General features: G+C 41.8%; 1 long non-coding RNA gene across 1 annotated transcript; it reads right to left on the reverse strand.

Annotated features, from left to right (window-relative positions):
• Window positions 1-4,832: 4,832 nt before the first annotated feature.
• Window positions 4,833-17,647, reverse strand: LOC137517491 (uncharacterized). The gene is made up of 2 exons (XR_011020545.1): window positions 17,559-17,647; window positions 4,833-5,003 (listed from the first exon to the last, which is right to left on the reverse strand). It is a non-coding gene; the product is annotated as an uncharacterized lncRNA (long non-coding RNA).
• Between the last annotated feature and the right edge of the window lie 2,276 nt (window positions 17,648-19,923).

Here is a 19,923-nt window from a genome sequence, read left to right on the forward strand (position 1 = left end):
GCAAATGTAATCATTAGTTTACCCCGCCCACAAGAAGCCACTCCATCATGCTCCCCACCATTGCCCCTCTTCTCTGTGCCCAGGACTGTTGCATTAAAGACTGGTCCCAATCCTTATTGGCATAAGTTATTGTATGTACTGTATGTATGTATGTATGCACCCTACTTGTGTTATTACAAGAGGTGCCAGTGGCTAGTGATAAAAGAGGAAAATGAGAGTTAAAAGAGGTAAATGAGAGCATATTTGTGAGGGTGTATTCACAGTTGGGTAAGTGTTGGCCGTGCATTATACTGCAACACAAGGCCATCACATTCCTATCAGGTGCAGTGTTGATGCCATTCAGCTATTAATAAGGTACTGCATTTATATTAATAAGGTGCTGCATTATCTACAAAAATGAAATGTGCCACATCTGATGTCCTTGCAGATCGCACACTCTGAGCCTGATTTACTAAAGCATCTGAAAGATCTCCATAAGTCTCCAGTGGGGAGATCATGAGTGGTTCGGCTATTGCTGTTACATGAGGTACCTGTATTGAAAAAGTTATTTTTCAAGTAAAAATTATTTTCTTGTGGATACAACACACCACTGGAATAAAAAACCTCGAATTCACACACCTCTCAGTAGCCCTGGTTTTAATCTGATATGACTGAGATAAATGTGGTACACCTAACCAATAGCACATAAGACACATTCATCCAGTTGAGGTTTGCTGGACCACTTATTATATCCACATTGGAGATGCCGTAAAGGACAACTGAAGTGAGATGGATATGGAGGCTGCCATATTTATTTCCTTTTAGGCAATCCCATTTACCTGGCTGATATTACATGCATCAGTAGCTGAAACAAGCATGTGGCAAATCCAGTCAAACTTTAGTCATACGTCTGATCTGCATGTCTGTTTATAGTCTATGGCTAAAAGTAGAGGCAGAGGATCAGCAGGGCAGCAAGACAATTTCTTTTGTTTAACCACTTACGTGAAAACTGACAGTATATCTACGCCCTGCAGGAGGACTGTTCCCATTCCAGAGGCATAGATATATGTCTCCCGCCGCGATCACCACTGTGCACACTCCCGCACGTGTTCTTGTCACCGCACATTAGTATACAGATCATTCACCAATCACCGGCATCAATAAGATGCCATGGCCAGTGACAAAATGAAAGTAAAAACGTACACGCATTACTTTCTGTTAGCATACTAACAGTATGCACAGGAAGATAAAGTGTGTGTGGGGGGGGGGGGGGGGGGGGCTAAGGGGGGCATCCTGTGCCAAAATAGTAAAAAATACACCCCACATACATCACATTTAATAAAAATGCATGAAACACCCCGTAATTTACAGTGGGATGCAAAAGTTTGGGCAACCTTGTTAATCGTCATGATTTTCCTGTATAAATCGTTGGTTGTTAGGAGAAAAAATGTCAGTTAAATATATCATATAGGAGACACACACAGTGATATTTGAGAAGTGAAATGAAGTTTATTGGTTTTACAGAAAGTGCACAATAATTGCTTAAATATAATTAGGCAGGTGCATATATTTGGGCACTGTTGTCATTTTATTGATTCCAAAATCTTTAGAACTAATTATTGGAACTCAAATTGGCTTGGTAAGCTCAGTGACCCCTGACCTACATACACAGGTGAATCCAATTATGAGAAAGAGTATTTAAGGGGGTCAATTTAAAGTTTTCCTCCTCGTTTAATCTCCTCTGAAGAGTAGCAACATGGAGGTCTCAAAACAACTCTCAAATTACCTGAAGACAACGATTGTTCACTATCATGGTTTAGGGGAAGGATACAGAAAGCTGTCTCAGAGATTTCAGCTGTCTGTTTCCACAGTTATTAACATATTGAGGGAATGGAAGACCACAGGCTCAGTTCAAGTTAAGGCTCGAAGTGGCAGACCAAGAAAAATCTTGAATAAACAGAAGTGACAAATGGTGAGAACAGTCAGAGTCAACCCGCAGACCAGCACCAAAGACCGACAACATCATCTTGCTGCAGATGGAGTCACTGTGCATTGTTTAACCATTTGGCGCACTTTACACAAGGAGATGCTGTATGCGAGAGTGATGCAGTAGAAGTCTTTTCTCTGCCCACAGCATAAACAGAGCCGCTTGAGGTATGCTAAAGCTTATTTGGACAAGCCAGCTTCATTTGGGAGTAAGGCGCTTAGTTATTTGGGCATAACAAGGGGCGTTATGCATGGAGGAAAAAGAACACAGTATTCCAAGAAAAATAACTGCTACCTACAGTAAAATATGGTGGTGGTTCCATCATGCTGTGGGGCTGTGTGGCCAGTGGTGGGACTGGGAATCTTGTCAAAGTTGAGGGACGCATGGATTCCACTCAGTATCAGCAGATTCTGGAGACCAATGACCAGGAAACAGTGACAAAGCTGAAGCTTCACCGCTGCTGGATCTTTCAACAAGACAACAACCCTAAACACTGCTCAAAATCCACTAAGACATTAATGCAGAGGAACAAGTACAACGTTCTGGAATGGCCATCTCAGTCCTCAGACCTTAATATAATTGAAAATCTGTGGTGTGAGTTAAAGAGATCTGTCCATGCTTGGAAGCCATCAAACCTGAATGAACTAGAGATGTTTTGTAAAGAGGAATGGTCCAAAATACCTTCAACCGGAATCCAGACTCTCATTGGAACCTATAGGAAGCGTTTAGAGGCTGTAATTTCTGCAAAGGACGATCTACTAAATATTGATTTCATTTATTTTTTGTGGTGCCCAAAATTATGCACCTGCCTAATTTTGTTTAAACAATTTTTGCACACTTTCTGCAAATCCAATAAACTTCATTTCACTTCTCAAATATCACTGTGTGTGTCTCCTATATGATTTATTTAACTGACATTTTTTATCATAACAACCAACGATTTATGCAGGAAAATCTTGATGATTAACAAGGTTGCCCAAACTTTCGCATCCCACTGTAACTCCTTACCTCCCCTCCCATAGTTACCAGAATAAAACACTTGTATTAAAAATTTTTTAAAAAGTGACATTTAAAAAAAATACATAAATAGTTACCCTCGGGACTCAGCTTTTACTGTTACTTTTACTGATATTTTTGCAATAAGGGCTTGTAATAAATGACGGATGCAAAACTGAAAAAATACACCTTTATTTCCAAATAAAATATTGTCGCCATACATTGTACTAGAGAAAAATATAAAATGTTGTAATAACTGAGATAAATGGGCAAATAATTTGTGTGGGTTTTATCCACAGCAGCAAATTTTATTTTGAAACTATAATGGTCGAAAACTGCGAAATAATGAATTTTTAATTTTTTTCTTATTATTCCCATTAAAATGCATTTAGGATAAAATAATTCCTAGTAAAATGTACCACGCAAATAAAGCCTAATTGGTGGCAAAAAAAAACCAGTAAACAAGATATAGGCCATTTTGTTGTGATAAGTAGTGATAAGGTTATTGGCGAATGAAAGGGAGGAGCACTGAAATGTGAAAACTGCTCTGGTCCATAATGGGAGAACAACCCCTTACTAGTGAAGTAGTTAAAAGGAAATAAATGTCAGCCTCCATATCCCTCTCTTGTCAGTGCACATAGTCTGTGCAAGCCATCATTCACTTCTCTATGTGATTACAGTTGTGTTGTGGCTACAGATAAACATAAAATTCTGAAATGCAGACCGACATGCTTAATAATTTATATACTGCAATTAATATGATTCGAAGCAGAATGGACAAATTTGAATACATTTATTGATTTATTTATTTTTACTTGATTTGCTTAGTTGTAAGGGAAATCTATGAAACCATTTGCTATTCAGAGATACCCAGCCAGGGGTGTAACAAATCATGGGGCCCCCCAGCAAAACTACTGCCTACCCTTGTGACCCGTTACAGCCTTGGGGCTGACCTTACAAGGCTCATAAAACAAGTGTGGCCATCAGGATCTTCACACTCATAACATGTGTAGCCACAAAAACACCTGATCTGGAGTAGTAAGGTCAGAAGTTGCCCCCCCCCACCACCACCACACACACCACTGGTCCCCCTTGCAGTCACAGGGGCTGCTCTCACCTAGTCCCACCCTACCCAGAAAATACTGTAACTATCCTTATGATTTGTAAACAAAAAATGCAGACAATAAATACAGTTCACTTTAGCCAAAGAGATATTTTCTATAGTTTTATTATTTTTGTCTTATCCTGAATGGCAATTTAAAGAGACTCTGTAACAACATTTTCAGCTTAATTTCTTCTATCCTATAAGTTCCTATACCTGTTCTAATGTGGTCTGGATTACTGCAGCCTTTTCTAGTTGCACTGTCTCTGTAATATATCTAATCTTCTTTTATTTGTTAAGCTTTGTCAATCCAGGGAGGAATGGGCTCCCTCTGTTATAATGAATACAAGTTATGCGCGCCCCCTGCAGGCTCTGTGTACTTTGTATATTTCTCACAAACAGCATCTCTGCTCTCAGTTTCAGGTTGGCTGTGATGCAGTTTGTGAGGTTGAAGGGGGAGGGAGCTGCCTGTCACATGCTGGGAAACTGTGACTAATCCCAGACTGGAGTGCAGATAATTCACTATGTAATAAAAACTTGTAGTATACTGTAACATGATATATGCTGTATATATATATATATATATATATATATATATACACATACATATACATATACACATATTAGTGTATGTGTGTGTGTGTGTGTGTATATATATATATATATATATATATATATATATATACATACATACACACAACCATCACTTCCTGGTTAGCGGCCATATTTTTTGACAGAAACGGCAAAGAGGGATCCAGGAGATCACAGTGACTGGATTGGTATGTTTTTTTATAGTACAAATCGGACAGTACAGATTCTCTTTAAAGCAAACAAACGAAGTCTTGGTCATGAGTCTTGGATGCTGTGAGTTTCTGTCTTCACTGTACAGGTTAACAGTGTACAATATATGGCATTTGTTGACTAAGTGCATCCACTGTTCTGCAAAGAGATAAAAAAAAAACAGATTCAGAAAAGATTCTCCCCCTGCATCTCACGCTTGTATCTCCTGCCATCCTGCATCATTCCCAAAGTGCATGACAGAAAAAGGCACTTTATGGTGTTAAAATCAGAAAACGTCTCTGGAAAGACTTGAGAAGCGCATAACATGTGAGTTCCCTGGAGAAGATTTTAGCTTCTAAACAGCAAAATCCTCAGGGCAAAGTGCTGCAGCAGGGAGCAAATATGAAAACATCAAGAAGAACTTTGACATGTGCTTTCAATAACAAGGATAAGCTGTGGAAGACAAGATATCAGGATACAGGTGTTCCCGTATAATGTCCTACAACTCAATGACAAAGAGGGAAAAGATTTGCAAATAGTTTTATACTTGTAACCTACACATCATTGTATTATGTTGAACTAATGATATTGCGATATGAAAACGCCATGCAAAATAAGTTGGCCTTACAATATTTAAGTGCACAAAGAACATTGGGTACAGTTCAGTAAATTACATCAATTAGCTTTGTATGGGGTCTTTTCTTAAAGCTTATATCACCTTATTTATTTTATTCCCCTTAATTATTAAAGAGGCACTGTAATGACATATAGAAGAGTGCAATAAATTATTCAAGATACCCACTTTTACGGTAAATTTACTGGTTTCAGCATCAGAAACAATATATTGCTGTAGATTGAATGTAGCCCTGCCCTCCTAGTGATGTTTGGCCTAGGTTGATTAGCTATGAAGAATTCTACCCCCCGATTTAACAATTGCTTGAGGGAAAAAGGGTTATAGCTGCCTCTGAGCTTTCAGAGGAATCAAAATGCTTACACTGGAGCAGCACAGCAACATTTTGAGGCATCCTTCACTTAAAGAGACTCCGTAACAAAAATTGCATCCTGTTTTTTATCATCCTACAAGTTCCAAAAGCTATTCTAATGTGTTCTGGCTTACTGCAGCACTTTGTACTATCACAGTCTCTGTAATAAATCAATGTATCTTTCCCTTGTCAGACTTGTCAGCCTGTGTCTGGAAGGCTGCCAAGTTCAACAGTGTTGTGGTTCTGCTATGCACTCCCCCCTCAGGGGGGAAAGAAACACACAAAATGATCTCTTGAGATTCAAAAGGAATGCTGTATACAGCCTGCTTGTGTATGGATGTATTTTCTATGTGTGGACATACTGTACATCAACCTACTTCCTGTTTTGGTGGCCATTTTGTTTGTTTATAAACAAACTTTTTAAAACTGTTTTTAACCACTTTTAATGCGGCGGGGAGCGGCGAAATTGTGACAGAGGGTAATAGGAGATGTCCCTTAACGCACTGGTATGTTAACTTTTGTGCGATTTTAACAATACAGATTCTCTTTAACACTTTAGATGACACTATGACTTTGGCATTCAGAGCGGACTGTTGACTTCACCAGCAGCAATATGAGAAATCCTCTAAGGTTCCACCTGGTCCACCATTGAGTGTGTCATCCGTCATTGCAAACCAGTACAGATTGGTTTCTCTAAACTTGCAGCTGTTGAAAAAGATGTTGCTCTAAGGGTATATTTTTCTATTGTGGTGGTGCTAGGCATATGGTTCAACCCTGTCCTGAAAGAAAATTGGAAAACTTTAGCACCTAGGTGGGGTAGAGAAGACTCTCCTAGGCAAGCAGGTATCATCTCAAATGTCTAAACTAGTGCTCTTAGGGCCTGTGCCCACTGACGCAGTTATTTTATTATTATTATTATTATTTAGTATTTATATAGCGCCAACATATTACGCAGCGCTGTACAGTGTATATATATATATATATATATATATATATATATATATATATATATATATATCTTGTCACTAACTATCCCTCAAAGGAGCTCACAATCTAATCCCTACCATTGCCATATGTCTATATTATGTAGTGTAAGTACTGTAGTCTAGGGCCAATTTTTTTTATTTTTTTTTAGGGGGAGCCAATTAACTTATTCGTATGTTTTTGGAATGTGGGAGGAAACCGGAGTGCCTGGAGGAAACCCACACAGACACCGAGAGAACATATAAACTCTTTTGCAGATAGCGCCCTGGCTGGAATTCGAACCAGGGACCCAGCGCTGCAAGGCGAGAGAGCTAACCACTACGCCACCGTGCTGCCCAAGTTGTATCCGCTTCTGTCCACTTTTCAGCATCTCTAACACTGATGTGTAACTTAAAAACGGACACAACTGCGTCAGTGGGCTCAGGCCATTACCCTTCAGTAGTGCATGGAAGGATATGGTGTATAATGATCAAGCCATTGTGGATGGTAGAGTAGCTGTACATTTCATGGATATCATGCTAGTTAAAATTTTTGGGTATCCCTGCCTTGACTTCTTGACTTTGGCAGACAATCTCTGCATCACATCTTTTGATGACTTCCCACTGCAGTTCAATCAGCCACTTTCTGTCACACCAGACATTAAACTTAAAGTTAAGGGCTATGCATGTTGAAAAAATTTTTTTTTTCTTTTTGCTGAAAATACCTTTTACACCTCTGATTCTAGGACTTCCTTGGCTAAAGAAACATAATCCAGTTACTGACTGGGAAACAGCTTGTTAATTGGTCTAGTTAAAGTTTTTACTAGTGCATAGTATTGATTTAAGTTTAAAGCAACTGCCAATTGCCTCCTCATCGCTCTTATGTTTGTACTATTGATAAAGTACCTATGGGCTAAGGTATCTACAAGGGAGCTAATGCAAGCCATGTTGCTAAGCATCACTCTTTAGCTTTATTTTAGTTTGTGAAGCACATTAACTGATAACCACATAAAAAGATTGCCCCAGAGCTCAAACCACTGACGGTCATAGCACCAGGGAGTCAACCAGCATACACCCGGATCCCACAGGGTTGTACAATCACATGAAAAGAATAAAGCTGGGTCTCCCCACCTACATTTTGCAATATTAGCTTCATTTATGAGTGGTACCATAGCCACAGAAAACTAAAATTTTCGGCACACAGACCTTTGTCAAATGCTTTCTGTGGTGGTGGCTGCTTTTCAAATAGTTTTTGGCTGTTTTTTTGGCTGCGTTAAAAAAGGTATATGTTGCAATCCTGTTATTTACATAACCTGTCACAACCAGAAAGTTCATACGTCTAAAGTAACTACTGCCTCACAGAAGTTTCACTTCCTTTATTAGGTATTTATTGGGGTAACTAGGGTCATAACAATAGTGGTAGCAGCCATATAAATATTGGTGGAGCCCAGGAGCAGGTAGGGGCCCAGTTTGTTCTTAATCCACCGTTTTTGTTCCTTCCTCACCCAGGAACTGCCATAAACTTGTTAATAGCTTAACCAATCCCCTCCTGCAGGATGAGTATCTACATCCCTGAAAACATCAGTTTAGCTCCCAGGGACTTAGATACACATTTCTGTGTGTTTATGGGCAGGGCCGGGCCGAGCAGAGGCAGGAGAGGCTCCAGCCTCAGGGCGCTGTGTAGGAGGGGGCACACAACTCACTCAGCTATCATTCCCCTATTGTGTTTGTAGCAGAGAGAAATAAGAAAAGAGGATACATGGCAGTGACTGCAAGCCAGATAACTAGAGATTAGGGTGTTGGGGGCCTTGGGACGCCTCTTACTCTAATAGTAATCAGTGTGTGATGAATGGGGGGGGGCACTTTGGTGTCTCAGCCTTGGGTGCTGGAGGACCTTGTCCCGGCTCTGTTTATGGGCATGTGAGTACACGCACCCAGCATCACGTGGTAGTGAACAGATTGGTGAATGGGAACATGTGTTTCCAAAGCCAAACAATGTGTCTAATGAATAAATGATCACTGTTCCAGCCATGAACTATGATCATTCATTGTAAACAAAAGAAACTTTCACATGCTGTTATTCAGGATGCTGTAATTCAGCGTTCTAAGTGAACAGGTGTGAGGACATCTAAACTTACATTAAAAATATTATTAAATAAATGTCCTGTACCTATAATATGCCCATTGACCCCTTGTTACCCCTCTCTGCACCCCCATATTAATATTATTATTATTGATTTGGAAAACGCCAACATATTCCGTGGTGCTGTAAAAACTAAGACATAAACATGGGGTACATAATAATACAAACAATGGTGTACACCAATATATAAAATACAGAACTGGTAAAAAATACCAAATTGTTAATTACAGCAACAAAAGTAACATGATCATTAAAATGCATAACAAAATATAAAAAGTGTGCGAGAGCCTTGCCATTGCGAGTAGAGATGGCTCGAACCTCAGCTTTTAGGTTCGTGGACCGTGAACGTGATCTTCCGCAAAAGTTTGTGAACTGGCAAACGGCAATAGACTTCAATAGGCAGACGAACTTGAAAAACTACAAACACTGTTTCTGGCCACAAAAGTGATGGAAAAGCTGTTTCAAGAGGTCTAACACCTGGAGGGGGGCATGACGGAGTGGGATACATGCCAAAAGTGCCGGGGAAAATTACGGATTTGACGCACAGCAGGGTTATAATCCCTAAAGGGCAGTGTAACGTTTGCGGAATCGTTTCCGTGGTCAGCGCACCAGACGTGCCCTGACGCGCCGGAAATCCTCCACAAACGTGTAATTGGGAGGACCCAGGTTAGGTGCAATGCACCAGTAGAGGGTAATTCCCAACAGCAGATGGAGCTGTGGAGTGCAGACGAGCACAGCCTCTGCACGGCCACAGATGCCAGATGGGAATTGTACGAGCAGGATCAAGCAGGGCTGAATAGCCCTCAAGAGAAATAGCACAGAGACAGACAGAATGTGTGTTCACCAATCTAGTCGCCCCCCAGCGATGATGAACACACATCAACGGAAAGAAAGCGCGAATGCAATCGCAAGAATGGCGATTGCCAACAGACACCAGACTGAGGAGGACAGAGCATGAGAGTAGCAAAGGCACAGCAAACAACAATCAGAAGATAAGGAAAATAACAAACGCTAGCTAAACGCGAACACCGCACTCATTCGCAACAGCGAATGTGTTTCTTCATGATCACCGCACGTTAGGCGCCCAGTGATAAGCGTGCCATCCTAACTTACCAATGACAGACAAACACAAAATAGAGAACACGAACGCTTGCTAAACGTTCACCTCACCAAGCCTACAGCAAGCGTTCGTATCAGACAAGACAGACAGACAGACAGACAGGTGGGGCTGCCAGTAGCAACTGCTGCTCTGGCTAGCACCCCTAAGGCAGAGATACAGAAGGAGGCACTGCCACTACCACTAGGGCAAATGCGATCCAGACAGATAAACAGAAGGGGCCACCAGTAGCAACCACTGCTCTGGTTAACACCCCAAAGGCTGAGATACAGAAGGAGGCACTGCCACTACCACTAGGGCAAGCGCGATCCAGACAGATGGAGCAGCCAGCAGCAACCGCAGCTCTGGCCTACACTCCCAGACAGATAGAACGATTCCCTGTCGACCGCCGCTGGCGACAAGGCAATCGAGTTACAGAAGGAAGCACTGCCACTACCATTAGGGCTAATGCAATCCAGACAGATGAACAGAAGGGGCTACCAGTAGCAACCGCTGCTCTGGTTAGCACCCCCAGACAGACAGAACGATTTCCTGTCGACCACCGCTGGCGACAGGACAATCGCAACACAAAGACTGTACAGGCAAAACAGATAATACAATCTGACTGCACTAGAGGGAATGCCTAGAACAGTCCCAAGAATGACACTAAGATAATCTTTGACAAACAGGCAAGGCTGACACTCTAGGAGTGTTTAGCAGTAACAAACCATTAAGATGACCAGCCCAGGATTCTGGGACAACATGGTATTTATACTGCCAGGCTTCAAAGGAGGCAGGTAGGCAATTTGCATATCGAATGTATGCAAATTCCTCAGCAGCAGAGCAGGTCTGAAACTTGCAAAGCAAAGACAGGTCTCTTTTCCAGAGACCTGCAGCCCTCAGACTTAAGGAATGGTCAAACAGCTGTCTGTCTGTGCAGACAGCTGAGCGGATCATTACAGGCAGAAATCACATTGCATTGCTAAATTGGAGGCATAAAGTGCTTGAAAACATCTTGCGTGTGTAGACATGGATCAGCAGGTAGTGTAAGTAGTGTACTGCTTCACACTTACAGACCAAACTCACTGTGTAACATACCGCAGACAGCTGTTTGTGTAGTGATGGCCATGCTGGACTGGTGCGCACGATGGTGAGAGTGCAGGCAATGGCGGTTTTCAAGCCCATATAGTCTGGCTGAGGTAGCTCAATGACAGAACAACAGTGACTGTCCAGCTGATCGAATTTGGTCTGTCCACAATGAAGCAACAACCTTATTATCTTGGGTGTGCCCCCCAACAAACTTATATAGGTAATTGCTATAATACCACACTGGTATTATAATACAATGTGCAGTCACACAGATGCAGTGAAAGGTATGCACTGACTGCTGGTATAATGCAATGTGCAGTCACAGAGATGCAGTGAAAGGTATGCACTGACTGCTGGTATAATACAATGTGCAGTCACACAGATGCAGTGAAAGGTATGCACTGACTGGTATTATAATACAATGTGCAGTCACAGAGATGCAGTGAAAAGTATGCACTGAGTATTATTATAATACAATGTGCAGTCACAGAGATGCAGTGAAAGGTATGCACTGACTGCTGGTATAATACAATATGCAGTCACACAGATGCAGTGAAAGGTATGCACTGACTGCTGGTATAATACAATATGCAGTCACACAGATGCAGTGAAAGGTATGCACTGACTGTGCTGGGCCTGCCACAGTATAGCAAGGGCCAGCTGCGACAGTCAGGGCTGTATATGCAGTGTCAGTGGCACACACACACACACACACACACAAAAACACATCACAAGAACATTATCTCTCAAAAGAGCTTTTTTGTGGTGCTTTTCAGCAACAAATATCAGCAAGGAGCAAGCTAACAAGACCTAACTAATGTTTTCCCTGTCTCTCCAGCAACCTCTCCCTTCTCTCACTAAGCAGGCAGCAGACAGAGTGAGAAAATGGCCGACGCAATTGGCTGCCATGTGTCTGCTGACTGTGATGTAGAGCAGTGTTTCTCAACATTTTATTGGTATGTACCCCTTTTAAAAACCTGTTCTCACCAAGTACCCCCTAGCATAGTAAAAATTATCACAAGTACCCCTTGACAAATATATATTTAATCGTAGTACATGATAATTAGTTCTAAACAATGTCCAAGCATCTACTATTGCTTTTAATTAGCTAAAACACTTATTTGGTTTTGTTTAAATAAGATTTTATCATTTTCTAAAACTATAAATTTTTATTCTTGGTTAGGTATATCAAGCCTGAGTACCCCCTGGAACCATCAGAAGTACCCCCTGGGGTACACGTACCACACGTTGAGAACCTAGGATGTAGAGGGTCAAAGTTTAGCCCAATGATGTGGTATAGGGGGTGGGTCAAACTCACTATGTGTTCGCGGTTCGCATCCCAGGCCCCCAAGTTCGCCGGCAAACCATTCAGGCCATCTCTAATTGCGAGCTTACAATCTAAATAACACACTTGTGAAAAAAAAAGAGCCAATGTGACTGAATTTAAAAGACAATACATAAATTGTTACCTTAGAGACTTGGGGCTTGATTCACAAAGTGGTGCTAACTGTTAGCACGCCTGTGAAAACCCCCTTAGCACGTCTAAAACAGCTTTTTGCGTGCAACACTTTATGCGCATAAAACACAAAGTGCCCATTAAAGCCTATGGGAATTAGCGCGCACATAGGACTTTGCGCGCGTAAAACCTTGCGCGCAAAACTTTGCGCGCGATCTGATTGAGAAATCCGGTGCTAACCTACTTAGCACCCTGGTTAACACGTCTAAAGACTTTAGACGTGCTAAGTAGGTTAGCACTGCTTTGTGAATCAAGCCCTTAGTTGTTTAAATATGTATGCTATGAGGGTGTCTTACTGTTATTTTTGCAAATAAGGGTGTGTAATTATTCATACAATGAGAAAACCAAAAACATAAAATGGAAAAATACACCTTTATTTTCAAATAAAATATTATCACCATACATGGTACTAGAGACACAATTTAAACGTTGTAATAACTGGGACAAATGAGCAAATAAAATGTGTGGGTGTAACGATCTTACCTGTCAGGGGCTCCAGCGAGGTCGCAGCCAGCTCTGGAAACCGAGCTTTGCAGACTTCTTCCTGCAGCGGCATCCCCGGCTCCCCTACGGTCGTGGCTGAGCGCTCCTCCAGTACCCCAGGGGAATGAGCGTCTCTCTGAGAGGCTCTTATACTTTCAGACGGGCCCTGCGTAATTAGAGTCAGCTGACATGCTTGTCAGCTGACACTTTGCTTGGAGACTGCCTTTGGTCAGCTGGGTTTGTTATGCTGCTCTGATTGGTTGCTTTCTCCTGGGGGTTGGTCTCTGTTCCTTGCTGCCTGTATTTAAACTCCTTGCTGCAGTCTCTCATTGCCTGTGATAGCAATCAGTACGCTGGTTTTGCTGGGCACTTTGTCACTCTGTGATAAACTAATTGTATTTCAATGCGACTATCTTTACTCAATTATTGTATTTCAATGCGACTACCAGTCTGACTTAGATACTACTTTAGCTTTACTGACCACTCTCTCGCCTAGTCCACTGTAGTGCAGCCATCTGATTTAACGTGTATGACCTTAGCCTGTTACCGACTCTGATTCTGCCTAGTCCACTGTACCGCAGCCATCTGATCTACTGTGCTTGACCTCTGCCTGTTTTCTGACTACGTCTGTTTCATCCACTGTGTATTGTACCATATAGCATCTAGCGTGATAGTGGGTTTTATCTACAGTAAAGTTTTATATTAAAACTATAATGATTTGTTTTCATTTTCTCTCTTCTTACTCCCTTTAAAATGCATATAAAATTATTCTTAGTAGAAAGTACTAAAGTACAAAAAAAGTAGAAAGTACTACCCAAAGAAAGTCTAATTTAGGGGGAAAAAATGTATAGTTCATTTAGCTGTGATAAGTAGTGATAAAGTTATTGTCGAATGAATGGAAGCAGCACTGAAATATGAAAACTGCTCTCAATTTTAAGGGAACAAACCCTTAGTGATGAAGTGGTTAAAGCAGAACTCACAGTGTGGGTTTGGGGGACTGGAGACATCAGTAAATACATGCAGAGCCTGTACACCAGCTGTTTAGTCTTGTAGCAATTCTTTTGAACATTAATTTACTGCTATGGAGTTACTTTCTCTCACCAGTGAGCACCAGCTTTGTTAATTGAAAACCCATAAGATTTTGCACTTTGAAAAACATGGCTGCAGCTATTATTACAAACGTATTTACAAAACAATGTTTTAAATATAAAATATATAAAAAAAAATCTAATATAAAAAAAAACTGATTAAGGCATTTTTTCCTTAACAGGCCATTTACACGCAAAAAGTTATTTCATTTATTATTATATAACTTTTTGTTGAGCTTCTCCCTGACTCTTTTCTGTCCATCTTGGGGTGTTCTCTCCCCTACTGCATTTCCCACTGTGTAAATAAATAAAACAGCCAGCAGGATGAGATGGGCCTTTCATAGTGGCCTCAGAGAGTATGCAGGCTTGAGGCCTCAGGTACAGATATTCTGTTCCCCAAAAATATATAAAAAAGTTGTATTTCAGTCTTATACTGTACAAAACCAGATATGGATAGAATGACCCTCAAATGAAATTTACATTGCATGGTGCTAGATTTGGAATATAATATCAGCAGTAAACAATTTTAATTCAATAAGCCCATCTGGGTTACAAGTTACCAGCAAACTCAAGGGAAGGCAATGCTTACTCACCATTTAATTGGTCTGCAAGGTAAAGTCAGAAAATTTAACATGGGCTGAACTGATTATACACTATTTCCTCTATTCTATAGGGAGACCTTCAGTTTCACATATAGGGGTTTGCAAAAGTATTCAGGCCCCTTGAAGTTTTCCACATTTTGTCATATTACTGCCACAAACATGAATCAATTTTATTTGAATTCCATGTGAAAGACCAATACAAAGTGATGTACACGTGAGAAGTGGAACGAAAATCATACATGATTCCAAACATTTTTTGCAAATAAATAACTGCAAAGTGGGGTGTGCGTAATTATTCAGCCCCTTTTGATCTGAGTGCAGTCAGTTGCCCATAGACAATGCCTGATGAGTGCTAATGACTAAATAGAGTGCACCTGTGTGTAATCTAATGTCAGTACAAATACAGCTGCTCTGTGACGGCCTCAAAGGTTGTCTAAGAGAATATTGGGAGCAACAACACCATGAAGTCCAAAGAACACACCAGACAGGCCAGGGATAAAGTTACTGAGAAATTTAAAGCCGGCTTAGGCTACAAAAAGATTTCCAAAGCCTTGAACATCCCATGGAGCGCTGTTCAAGCGATCATTCAGAAATTGAAGGAGTATGGCACAGCTGTAAACCTACCAAGACAAGACCGTCCACCTAAACTCACAGGCCGAACAAGGAAAGCGCTGATCAGATATGCAGTCAAGAGGCTCACGGTGACTCTGGACGAGCTGCAGAGATCTACAGCTCAGTTGGGGGAATCTGTAGAAATGACAACTATTAGTTGTGCACTGCACAAAGTTGGCCTTTATGGAAGAGTGGCAAGAAGAAAGCCATTGTTAACAGAAAAGTATAAGAAGTCCCGTTTGCAGTTTGCCACAAGCTATATGGGTAACACAGCAAACATGTGGAAGAAGGTGCTCTGGCCAGATGAGACCAAAATTGAACTTTTTGGCCAAAATGCAAACCGCTATGTGTGGCGGAAAACACTGCACATCACTCTGAACACACCATCCCCACTGTCAAATATGGTGGTGGCAGCATCATGCTCGGTGGTGCATCTCTTCAGCAGGGACAGAGAAGTTGGTCAGAGTTGATGGGAAGATGGATAAAGCCAAATACAGGGCAATCTTGGAAGAAAACCTCTTTGTGTCTGCAAAAGACTTGAGACTGGGGCGGAGGTTCACCTTCCAGGAGGACAACGCCTCTAAACATAAAGCCAGGGCAATAATGGAATGGTTTAAAACAAAACATATTCATGTGTTAGAATGGCCCAGTCAATGTCCAGATCTAAATCCAATCGAGAATCTGTGGCAAGATCTGAAAACTGATGTTCACAAACGCTGTCCATCTAATCTGACTGAGCTGGAGCTGTTTTGCAAAGAAGAATGGGCAAGGATTTCAGTATCTAGATGTGCAAAGCTGGTAGAGACATACCCTAAAAGACTGGCAGCTGTAATTGCAGCAAAAGGTGGTTCTACAAAGTATTGACTCGGGGCTGAATAATTAAGCACACCCCACTTTGCAGTTATTTTTTTTTAAATGTTTGGAATCATGTATGATTTTCATTCCACTTCTCAAGTGTACACCACTTTGTATTGGTCTTTCACCTGGAATTCCAATAAAATTGATTCATGTTTGTGGCAGTAATATGACAAAATGTGGAAAACTTCAAGGGGGCTGAATACTTTTAAAAAACCACTGTAGTAATAGTAATGTAATATCAGAGGCAGCACAGGAAGCCAGTCTGCAGGCCACCCATCTACCACAATGTGACCTGTGAGCTACATTACCTGTGGGATGCTATTGGCTTAAAGGATGCCTGAAGTGAGAGTGATATGGAGGATACCATATTTATTTCCTTGTAAACAATGCCAGTTTCCTGGCAGTCCTGTTGATCTTCTGGCATATGTACTGTCTGAGTCAAAACCCTTGAACAAGCATATGGCTAATCCAGTAAAACCTGAGTCAGCTGAGTCAGAGTACCTGATCTGCATATGCTTGTTCAAGGTCTATAACTAAAAGTATTACAGACACAGGATCAGGAGGACCACCAGGCAACTAGTATTGTTTAAAAGGAAATAAATATAACAGCCTCCCTATCACTCTCACCTGGAGTTCCCTTTAAAACAGAGGTGAGCAATACAGGCAGGATCTTGAGTGCTGCTGCCATCTGGGGCCACCAACCACACTCTACACCACAGGAGGCATAGTAGGCATCCCTCCGCTGTGCCCTCACCACAATGGAAACCACCTATCACTACTACCCAAATTAAATGCAAGCACAAGGAAAGGCAATTCTTACTCACCAAGCAGCACCTGCTATTTAACTGGTCTGCAAGGTGAAGCCAGTCAGCAAATTTTCAAGGCACAGTACAAGTTGTGTACTTTGAATACACTTGACGACCTCACAAATGCTTGGGTTAGCTGGTAATATCACAACAAAGCTGTCAACACTCGATGGTAATAAGCCAATTTCCAATTGCAGGCTTTATCAAATCAGAAGGCTGTTAGTGCTGTGAATATCAGTAACTGCTATAACATTGGAGCTCTAAGTAAAATACAAAGGACAGTATTTCTACTCCTCTGCATTGGTTAATGTTTAGTTTCTCCATGGTTTTGAATGTATCTTAACCTCCTTAGCGGTAATCACGAGTTTAGCTCGGGGTGGAAAAAACAAGCCAGGAGCGGTAATCCCGAGATGAACTCGTGGTAGTTGCCGGGAGGTCTATGCAGAGCAATGCGTGCAGCGGGCGTTTGAACTCACCGCTCGGGGGATTCTGATGTTGGCCGCCATTCTTCTCCACTCTCCACAGAGGCTCTGCTTCCCCTTGGTGAGGTTGCTGTCTGTCGTCATGACGACAGCTGGCAATATCACTTTAGGGTTACAGTGCCACCCGGAGATCGGAAGTAAAACTGCTGCAGATCTCCCTAGCAGCATGATTTTTTCCAGGTTTTAGGATCTGAAAGCATGCAAAAAAAATTGCACCGCTGGAAAAAATTATAATGCCAAAGGGGTTAACATTCATAGATATTTCAAAGTTCCTGGGCCACTGCTATGCTGCTTCCCTTCTTTAGAAAAAAAAGTGATTATATTGCTCTAAGCTATGCCTTGCCTGTAAATCAGGCTTTCTCAATCAGGGTTCTCTGGAACACCAGGGTTCCTTGAGTACTCTGCAGTACTCAGAAAGATCCAAGATATATCTGTGCTCCCAAGCAGGGGCGTAGCAATAGGGGGTGCAGAGGTTGCAACTACATTGGGGGCCCTTGGGCCAGAGGGGCCCCGAGGAGCCCTCCCTCAACTACAGTATTAGCTCTCTATTGGTCCTGTGCTCATAATAATCACTTCTATAGATACTTTGAATAGTGGTAATCATTAACAAACTGTTCCCCATCCTCTTCTTTTACCTCTGACACTGTAGTTGCCATTGGCAGGTTTTGGTGCGCCGTATAAATTGTTATGTATAGAGTGCTTGAGGGGCCCCAATGTAAAACTTGCATCGGGGCCCACAACTCCTTAGCTACGCCACTGCTCCCAAGTTATGAAATAAATAAGTTGCAGCTAAACAGTCCAGTTCTTCAGCACACCTTTTCAAACATAAAATCTGCAAAACTTCAGCGCTCACTCCAATGTTCCACCCCACGTCATCAAAGTAATTGTGGACACGCTTACCAGAACGATGTAGACCTGAATTACAAGGTCTAATCACATATTATATGGACCAGCAGCTGGCTCTTCTTCTGTCAGATCCACTGTCCTTCAAGCAGCATCTACAGCCATTCCAAATGGTTAGTTCACACGAGTTCCCAGAACAGAGACAGCCTCTAAGTGTACTAATCTATGTCTCTCATTTCTTAATACACATGAACTAAAACATCAACTCACATGAGGGCCCTTGCGACAGAGACCCAGCTGAATACACAGCGTATCAAAAGTTCAGGACACCATCCAACCATCAGTCCGCCACACCTGACTTGTTTCACTACTAAAGCTTACTCAGGGGCCACCTCGGGTGTACATATACAGTATATATATATATATAAAGGCATGTGGCATGTGTAAAATAACATAAACTGACACTTACCTGGGGCTTCTATCAGCCCCCCTGCAGCTGTAATGTCCCGTGCCGTCCTCCTACGATCCTCGGTTCCCCACCACCGGCCCCAGTCTAATATTCGTCTATATTTGACGAATAATGCTCGCTTCCGCACGTGTCATCAGGAGCTTACTGCGCAAGCGCAATAAGCTCCCGATGATGCGCGGGGGAGCAATCACGGGCCACGGCCACCAATTACAATGGTGTGTAAGTGAGTTTGGACAAGTGAGATGTATCTGGCCTGGTAAAATCAAGTTGTGTATCCTTGATAGACTTATTCTGAGAAACAAAGTGATTTCTCTTTAACCTATAAGTTTGCTATTGGTGATTTCAAAGCTTTTTATTGTGGGCTACAATCTCCTTTTTAATAGACTGGAGAAACAAATTGTACCTTGTATCGGGTACGAGACACATGCATGGGCACAGATGTGAATCGGTACCAATGTGATTGGAGCCATTAGGGGTATATCACAAAAGGGGCGACCATTGAAAAGTGTATGTGTGTATGGGCATTGGATGTACAACGCTGCAGGTCTATCCATGTATTTCAGTGACTGTGTTGGGACAGAGTCTTCCTGCTGGCAGCAGTGTCAAACATTCATAGCATGACTGATTGGGGCGCCAGGGCTCATATAATCGTACCTACTATGCAGCCCTCCTTATCACTGCCACCATATCTCAGCATTTGAGATTGTTCTGCCCCCTCTCATTTTAGTTCTCCTCATCTAATTAAGTTATTATATTAGTATTCATACTATATTATTGTATAGCCACACCCACTTGCAGAAATTTCCATGTGCACATCAGTTGTAGTTACCTGCTTGATTCCTTTATTTCCTCTGCATTTTCTGTGACCTGTCCTTAGTTTTGGCTTCCTGCATACCTGATCATCTGCCCCCCACCTCCTTGTTCAGTGCAGCAGCAGTGGACTGTGTTGCATATGGATACCAAGTGTTCCTGCATGCCACATGACATGCATGGGAAGCCATACAGAGGAATGCAAGGGTACAACAAACAGCTTCACTGAAGTGAAGA

Source organism: Hyperolius riggenbachi, chromosome 5 (assembly GCF_040937935.1).
Source record: "Hyperolius riggenbachi isolate aHypRig1 chromosome 5, aHypRig1.pri, whole genome shotgun sequence".
NCBI lineage: Eukaryota > Metazoa > Chordata > Amphibia > Anura > Hyperoliidae > Hyperolius > Hyperolius riggenbachi.